Source organism: Nothobranchius furzeri, chromosome 11 (assembly GCF_043380555.1).
Source record: "Nothobranchius furzeri strain GRZ-AD chromosome 11, NfurGRZ-RIMD1, whole genome shotgun sequence".
Classification (NCBI taxonomy): Eukaryota; Metazoa; Chordata; class Actinopteri; order Cyprinodontiformes; family Nothobranchiidae; genus Nothobranchius; species Nothobranchius furzeri.
Window position 1 is genome coordinate 43,822,472 of NC_091751.1, and position 9,631 is coordinate 43,832,102.

Here is a 9,631-nt window from a genome sequence, read left to right on the forward strand (position 1 = left end):
AGTTTAGCACCACATAATTCAGAAATCAGCCTTTTCTTTGGATGTGAAAAAGCAAACTGTGTTTGAATCCTCCCTTAAGCTCTTCCTTTTCCTCTTCCACATGTTCTCTGCTGTCAGTTTGCACTTATCATGCAGATGCATTTTAAAAATGTTTCAGAAATGATGGGAAGAAATTAGCTGCAATTTATGCCCCATGTAAGTTACTGAACATGCATTACACCTAACTATTATTAAGTGGAACACTGGATCAGCCTCGGCATTTTTAATTCTAACATTTTTTTTTTTTTTTTGTATTTTACAAGAAATGCAATCCTGGGGATGAATCTGAAATTTTGACCATTTGGTTGAATTTTAAAAATGATAAAATTTCTGATTCATAATTTGCAACATTAAGCTTCTAACAAGCACTTAGTTAGATGTCATATTAAGTTTGCATCACTAATTTATTTTATTTTGCTTTTTGGGATTTTTAGGCTCTCTAATATACTTTGCTTTGTGAGTATTTGATAAATAAAACTGTTATGTGGATAAAATAGACCATGAAAACGTAATGTGAAAAAATCATCTACAACATGTTTAATTAAACACCAACAATAAGAACAAAAACCACACAAGGAGTGCTGAACTGTGGGTGAGGTGGACACTAAATGATGAGCAAAGCTGGAGGTGGGTCAGAGCAGAGAACCTCTCTAGTCACTGGGGTCCTTCCTTTTTTATTAGGTTGACTCACTGGATCAGTTGAAGTTAGTTGTTGTTAGCCCAGTTAAGCTCTACTCAAATATCTATCATTTTACAGAAAAGACCTTTCACCCATTTTTTTATTGATTGGTTTGATCAGCTCAAGCTCGTTTCCGTCATAATGAAAAGGATTTGAAAGAAAGGACGAAAGCAAACAAAGAACGGCCAAATGTAAGTTCTAGGGTCTAAAGTCATTCAGACAAAGGCTAATAATAGCAAGAGATTCAACTTCCACTTTGAACTTTTAGAAATATTTTGCTTATTTTTATATGACACTGTCATGCTCAACGTAAAACACTCAGAAGTTGAGTTATATGTGTGTTGTTGCTGCGGAAGCACATGAGTCAAATAAATGATAAAGCTGATCCAACAGCTTGATCACAACACGATGGCCCCCTTCACATCAGATGAAAACTCCACCTTAGCATACAAATCACCCAGAGCGTGGATAGTCTAGTCTTTAGAGTCTTCAAGAGTGCTTTATGGATGTTGTGGATTCTCCATCATATGTAATAGAGCAAAATGTATTTAGTGACAGGTGTGGTGATCCTTTAGACAGCACAAAGACTGGTGGAAGCGTATCTTGGTTATTGAAATTCCAATTTCATCATGTTCTGAATCATACAAGTGTGGCATCATTTTCTAACATGTAGCTGCTTCCTGATGTGGTCAAAGATAGGCATGCTGGTGCAGAGACTGGACTTTGGTGCATTTATGAGTGACTCTGGTTGGTTCTTCCTTGAAAGCCAGTAAATATCTTGGGAAGTGTAAAAATGGTGAGTACTGAGAGTGTAGATGCATCATAATTGCTTTCACACTCAGAAGTTTTACAAGTGTCCCACGATGCAGCCTCGTTTTAAAAGGTCATAGAAAGCGTCTACTTTTGTTGCTTACAAATCAAACCTTTAACAACGGCCAGTACCTTAAGGATGAATCTAGACTCCTTATTTTTAGTTTTTAAATGTGTATATATTCAGCATTTGTTTTTAAAATCTGAGTAGGTTGAACGTTTTAAGTATTTCTGTGTTTTGTCTTGTTGTTTATTCTGTTGTTATTTTTGTTCCTTTTTCCTACATATGAATATATATTCTGGCCATTGACAGCTCTCAGTCATGGGGCTGGCTCTACGGTTGTCTTTCAAACTGTCCCCACATGCTATTGGATAACAAACAACGTAACATCCTTACCACTAAAGATGTCAGTCAGCTAGGCAGGCCACCATACTCCCTCAAAGAAAATGCAAATACACCCTTTATCTAAATGAACTCCAGTACCTCTATCCACTCTTGACTCAAAGAAAGCCCAAGGTTAAATAGTCCAAAGTTGATGCGAAAGCTGTTTCAAACATGCCGCTGCCATCTTTGTTTATTTATTTATTTTTTTCAATAACATCCTGCCCACCAGCAGGGTGCTTAGTTTCCCTCAGTGGCACTAATATCTTGCCAACCAGGCTGATGGAGTGCTGTGTTTGGACCGGTACAAGACTGTCCGTGGCTAGACTTCTTGACTATGTGATTGCTGCGACACCAAAATGTCCCCACTGAGGGACAGTAAAGGTATTTTTGGTTCTTTTTTGAAACACAGAAAAGGTTTCTCTTTACCTCGCTGACAATTTTGTCTGCTGCCCGCGAATAAACGGAGTAGGAAGTGACGCCACGATCAGATCTGAGGATGTTTGCAGCCGCAAACGAAAATGTCAGTAAGGTAAAGAGAAACCTTTTCTGTTTTTCAAAAAAAAAAAAAAATAAATAAAATATGGAATTAGAAGTCAAACACAGCAAGAACGTACCAAAGATGGACAATAAAGGTATTTTCTATTTGAATCTACTCTATTAGTTTGGGTTTGTTGAACAAGGACAGCAAAAAAGACAATGTTTCATGTAAGGGCAATGCAACTGTTCTTTTGAGGTTTTCTATCCAGAGACTAATTTGCAAACCTTGTCCTTGGTTGGACCTATTCTATTCTATTCTATTCTATTCTATTCTATTCTATTCTATTCTATTCTATTCTTAGCTACATTGGACTGGTCCTTCTGTATTTAGAAAATGTTATTTACCTGCAAACTAAAAATTTGAGTTTGAACAAATAAACAGGCAGCAACATTTTCTTCATTGTCTGCCAGTACATCATGTGGTGCATGCTCCCTCTGCGATAGCCTCAGGCAGTCCGGATCTCACTGCTACCAGCATCATTCGGTTTTTCTAATCCTGCCTTATTCAAATAAAGACTGCCTGCCAAATATTGGAATGTTTTATTAATGCCACGGGTCCCAAATGGCTCACTTGTGGGCCTGGATAAGACAATATCACACACTAAAACATAATCCTTTCTTTTTTGTTGTTGGAGAAATTTTAAAATGAGATTTGAATGGAACTTGAGTTTAAATGTTTAATCTTTAATATGCCTGAAAACACAATATTCAAATGACTGATGCCTGCAAGAATAACAACAACTGTTTTATAATGGATGCATAAATAATTCTAAAGTGTAAAAGAGTTTGCTTTCAGAATAAAACAAACTAGTTATCTCAACAAACAGACCTCACCTTAATTATAATAATAAACAAATTTGTTGTATTTTTGGGTGAAGATTACAAATTGTGAATACATTAGTCAGCTATTAAACTTTGTTCAACAGCAGCAAGGCAGATGATAGAGTAACCCGCGCTTGTAAATTAAATAATGTATTTATACAAATATAATCAATCTTCAATCTGATAAATCACCATAGCTATTGTGTCAGTCGGCAAAGGCTAATACATCCAGAGCTTAAATAAATAGGTCATGCTCCACAGCCAGTTTTTTGTGTTTTCTTCCTTCAAATCTGTGTTCACACAAATTCCTGCTTCCTGTGTGACTCTCAGCTAAGTGAGAAGCTGTGAGTTGGAAAAAAAAACTCGAATAAAACGGACAACGTTTTTCTAGAGGATTACAGGGGGACTTTGTCAAACAATCCAGGACAAGGAAATCACTTTCACTAATCCCCCTTTCTGATATCCGCCCCACAAAATGCCCCTTTCATCAGCAATAATTGAACATTGAGCAGACTACCATTGTGCTGGAGACATGTCTTCTACGCCCTTAGCCTCTTGACTTTCAAACTGTCCCGTCTCTCTTTCCTGTCTCCAATTTGACCCATTTGACAAATGTTCCTTCAGAGCCCAGATGGTGCGTAGGATCCTGCGTTATTCCTTCCTTCAGTTTTTTTAAATGTTTGTATGAGTCTGCATCTGATCCAGACTTTACTTTCTTGATTCTTGATTTCTAAAATTCTTGAAAAGGTAGTTCATTGCCAAATATTGGCCTTCCTGGAAAAGCAAAATGTATTAGAGGTTTTCCAATCTGGTTTTAAACCCTTTCACAGCACTGAATCAGCCCTTTTAAAAGTTTTTAATGACATATTCTTAGCTACTGATGCTGGGGACTGTGTTGTTCTTGTGCTTTTAGATTTGACAGCTGCTTTTGATACTGTGGATCATGCTGTTTTATTCCCTCGTTTAGAGCACTGGGTGGGCATTAGCGGCACAGCTCTGGAGTGGTTCAGGTCCTATTTGGCGGGGCGAACATTTTGTGTCAGTCTCGGTGACTATGTGTCGTCCTCCGCTCCGCTCTTGTGTGGGTGTCCCGCAGGGCTCAGTTCTAGGCCCCCTCCTCTTCTCTTTGTATCTTCTTCCTCTCGGTTCTATATTGAAAAAGCATGGCATTGCCTTCCACTTGTATGCTGACGACTGTCAGATCTATGTCCCTCTAAAGAAAAAAGGCAGAAACCTCATACACCCATTACTACAGTGTCTTGACGACATAAATGCTTGGATGTCTGTGAATTTTTTAAAATTCAATGATAAAAAGACTGAGGTGATGATTTTTGGTAGTCCTACTGAGACCCCCAATGTGTTTGTAGATTCCTTGGCCCAGTTTGTTAAACCAACTGTCACCAACCTGGGGGTCAAAGTGGACTGTGATCTGAAGTTTGAACATCAGATTAATGCGGTGGTAAAATCTGGCTTCTTTCACCTCAGGCAGCTGGCAAAAATAAAGCCAATTCTTTCACGGCAGCACTTTGAGACAGTGATCCACGCCTTTGTAACCACTCGGCTGGATTACTGTAACGCACTCTACATTGGGGTCAGTGCATCATGTATTAGTCAGCTACAGAGAGTGCAAAATGCCGCAGCTCGTCTTTTAACTGGCACTCGAAAGTTTGAGCACATTTCCCCTGTTTTAGCTTCACTTCACTGGCTGCCCATTTCTTTTAGGATTCATTTTAAAATTCTTTTCTTTGCTTTTAAAGGTCTTCATGGCCTCGCCCCCTCTTATCTCTCTGATCTGATACAGCCTTACACTCCCTCCCGCTCTCTCAGGTCTGCTGATCAGCTGCTCCTGATTGTACCCAGGACTGAGCGTAAATTTAGAGGAGATCGCGCTTTTGCTGTTGCAGCTCCAAAACTGTGGAACGAACTTCCTTTAGAGATAAGACAAGCCAGTTCCTTATCTGTTTTTAAGGCACTCCTGAAAACACACCTCTTTACCCTGGCTTTTAATACCTTGTGAGATGTTGCTTTCTATTTTTTTATTTTTATTTTAGCTGTTTTAGGTGATTCAAATGTGGTTTTATCAAGTTTTATCAAGTTTTTATTTTTTAATATAGGGCTAGTTTAATTTTATGTATCATGTGTTTTATTTATCTTTGCTGTTTTCTGTCTAGTCAGTTGTTTTAATGTACTTTCTGTACAGCACTTTGTTCCTGTGCTGGGTCTTTTAAAGTGCTTTAGAAATAAACTGGATTCTACTCGTGTTTGAAAATGATGATGGGGTTAATTAATGACTGGAGATCTTCAACCATATTTTACGGTGTGGAAATGGAATTTCATCACTACATTTGCAGTGGTCCCTTGTAGAAATGAATGCCTCGGAATTTGAACTTGAAAGCTCCGGTTATCCAGTTTTGGGAGCTGGGAAAATGCCACACCAAAGAAGAGCTACAGATGGCAGGGTTTGGACTCCTAATGTTTGGATATCTTGCCTCTGATTGGCTAACAGAAGCATGACTCTACCACTGACTCAGTTTGCTCTGCGACGTTTAAGTTTTATTTCCACAAATAATAGAAACCTGGAGGAGTTCTGCTGTGTGGTAGAGTTGCTATTGCTAACAGCTAGCTTCTAATAGACGAGACATGTTTTTAAAGTACCATGTTTTCCAGACTATAAGCCGCTACTTTTTTCCCACGCTTTGAACCATGCGGCTTATAATGAGGTGCGGTTTTACTGAAGATTTTCCTTCACCTGCCAGGGGTCGCTTTAGCAGAAAGTGAAACAGGTGGAAGTCAAAAGAGGAAATCGAAGAAAGTGCTCATTTTAATTTAGCACATGCAAGCAGCCGGCACGACTTAAAAATTTTTTCAAGTCCATACTCCCTCATCATGGTAACTACACGTATGAGTTCATATGATGCCGCATTTAAGTTGAAGGCCATTGATCTGGCAGTAAAGGAGGGAAACAGTGCTGCCGCACGCAAGCTTGGCATGGATGAATCCATGGTTCGGCGCTGGAGACGGCAGCGGGAAGAACTCATTCAAGCCAGCTTCACCCGGGATGATGACAGCGACACTGACATCGCCACAGAAAAGGTATGTGACGAAGCTCTTCTGAGGCTGTTCAACTCCGACACTGAAGAAGATGACTTCAGTGGTTTCAGTGCGCAGGAGGAGGATGAATAAACTAATCAATAACTTTTCTGTTTTGTTTGAAAATGATCAGTTCAGTTACGTTCAGTTAAACTACGTTTTCAATTCAGTGAATATCCGGTAGATATCTGCGGCTTTTAGCCTGGTGCGGCTTACATAAGTACAGTTCCATGTTTTTTTTAAAACTTAGTAGGTGCGGCTTATATTGAGGTGCGCTCTATAGACCGGAAATTACGGTACTTTATGCACTGTAGTATGAAGTACTTTGGAGTCCTTTGACTTTGAAAGGCATTATACAAGTGTGGGTCATTAATCATTAAAGTCCATGTAAGCGATTTAAAATAAGAATTAAATAGGAGGATCTTTGTTGACATCTTTTTTCATCTTTGTGCGTGTGCGCAAGTGGCTGGGTGGCAAAAACAAACTTAATTCAATTCAAAAATACTTTATTAATCCCAGAGGGAAATTAGAGATAGAAATATGGCCCAATATGTTATGTACACGTTTAAGAAAGTTTGTGGGTGAAATCCTTGATATAGAAACATTTTACAGTCTGAAGACAGAAGGTTTAGAGAAAAGCTTAAAATCTGAACTGAAGAAAAAAATGTGAGTTAAAAAAACCACGTATGAGCACTGGGACGACGGAAAAACGTTGGTCTCTTTTGCCAGTGATAGCTTTCGTCAACATTCCATTCAGTCAGCAACTCCATTGCTCCCTCAAAACATAAAGAGAGACGAAAATCTCCAGCGACAGCAGCTCGTGGAAAAACTCTAAAAATATGAACTTTTCATTCACCTGTGACCAGACAAGTATAAAGATACGCAGCTAGTGTTTTATTTGTGGACGGGAATTATGGGGAATGTGGGTTTAGAGGTGGCGAGTGCATGAAAAGGTGGGGAAGAATGAGGGACAAATTTGTCCCTGTTAAACGGCTCTGAAATACAAAAAAATATATAAGCACAAGAGTAAATAGACTCTCAGACCGGATCTATGACAGGATACCCCCAAACAGCACTACGCCCTCCGTTGTCCTGGAATTGATTTGCAACACTCCCCAGGAGACGGAGGAGTCCAAGAGCAAAACATATCTGATAATGTGGAGTCGGGTCGCGGGGGCAGCAGCCTAAGCAGAGAGGCCCAGACTTGCCTCTTCCCAACCACTTGGACCAGCTCCTTCGGGGGATCCCCAAGGTGTTCCCTGGCCAGCCGAGAGACATAATACCTGTAGCATGTCCTGGGTCTTCCTTTAGGTCTCCTCCTGGTTGGATGTGCCCGGAAACCTCACCAGGGGGGCGTCCAGGAAGCATCCTAACTAGATGCCTAAGCCACCTCAACTGGCTCCTCTTGATGTGAAGAAGCAGCAGGTCTACTCTGAGCTCCTCCCGGATGACTGAGCTTCTCACACTATCTCTAAGGGGGAGGCCAGACACCCTGCAGAGAAAACTAATTTCAGCCGCTTGTATCCGCAGTCTCATTCTTTCGGTCACTACCAAAGCTCGTGACCATAGGTGAGGGTAGGAACGTAGATCTACCGGTAAATCGAGAGCTTTGCCTTCAAGCTCAGCGCTCTCTCCAAAATGACAGATTGGTAAAACACGCTCCAGCTTTCCCTCACTCGTGAACACTTGAGGCAGGACCTCATCCCTGACCCGGAGAAGGCATTCTACCCTTTTCCGACTCAAGACCATGGTCTCGGGTTTAGAGGAGGGAGCTGGTTCTCATCCCAGCTGCTTCACACTCGGCCGCAAACCACTCCAGCAAAAGCCGGACATCACGTTCTGGTGAAATCAAAAGGACCACATCATCTGCAAAAAAGCAGAGACTCAATCACATGTCTGTCACTGTAGCTTCACATTTGGCAGGCAGAGCTTTCTCCTTGAGTAAATTGGTGTTTGATGTTGCATGTGATATGTAAATTCACTTTGAGTTAAATGATAATGATAGTATTCCAACTTATTTAACCTGCAGATCGTCCTGGTATGGGAGGGGGAAAAAGTCCTTTGTGAGATGTCAAGGTTGGGTTTGGGTATTCTTCATGCACTTCCAAGGAAGGACGGGATGTTAAAAGTTTATTCATTTGGGTTTGTTGTCTTGTTTCCCCAACAGCGGGGAGTTCTCAGACTCTGCCATCTCACACATGGTTTTGCCTGGGGCACTTTCAGCCCCCTTTACATCACACACACACACACACATTCGCACACACACACACACACACACATACACAAACACACTTGCCTTCCTCCTCTCCTTCTGTGTCTTCTTTTTCTTTGTGAGTGTGTGTGCGTTGCTTTGCCCTCTCCCTTTCTTCTCCTGTTCAGTGTTCAGTTAGAGTCCCTCTAGTCTATACCAGACCACTTCCTTTGACACACACAGCAAAAGCCTGTCTGTCAACTCCTACACTGACAGGATGAGGCCATGCTTGCCAAAAAAGTTCTGCAAGGTTTGTGAAATATATTTTATATTGTGATGTTTGAATGCACTATTGTCAGGTCACAGATGAACAAGGAGGAGGTTTCTTATTACGCCAAGCTGCTGGCCAAGAGGATGAAGGAGGCCAAGGAGAAGCACCAGGAACAAATCGCCAAGAGGCGCCACCTCTCTTCCCTTAAAGCATCCACATCCAAGTCAGAGTCCAGCCAAAAGAGACACAAAAGTCAGAATTCTGTTTTATGCTCAAAGAGAATGGAAATAAGGTCTGACCAGCACAGTCTCCACTGTACCGGCAGATCCTCCAAAACCATTCTACCTTTAAAATCCAATCATCCTCCATTTATTACAAGCTGGGAGTTCCCTAGTTACACGTCTGATGAGCTGATCTGAAGGGTGGGAGAAACACAGCTCTCAGTATTCAGTAATTGTTACAAGTTCACACAAAGAGCATTCAGTATCACACAATGATCATTCTGTTTTTCTAATCACACGACGTGCAACAGACAGTTGCACGAGTCAGCAGTTGTCCAAGTCAGCAGATGACCTTGGGTCACATTAGGTCAGGACCAAGGCTCAGCATTCAGCATATATATATATATATATATATATATATATATATATATATATATATATATATATATATATATATATATATATATATACATATATATATATACTTTTACTGTTTTTAATGTTACTGATTGAGCTTTTTGCAAAACTGCTTACTTGCTAACTGAACAAAAGTGGAATGGGTAGTCCTTTTCAACCATAAGCCAAA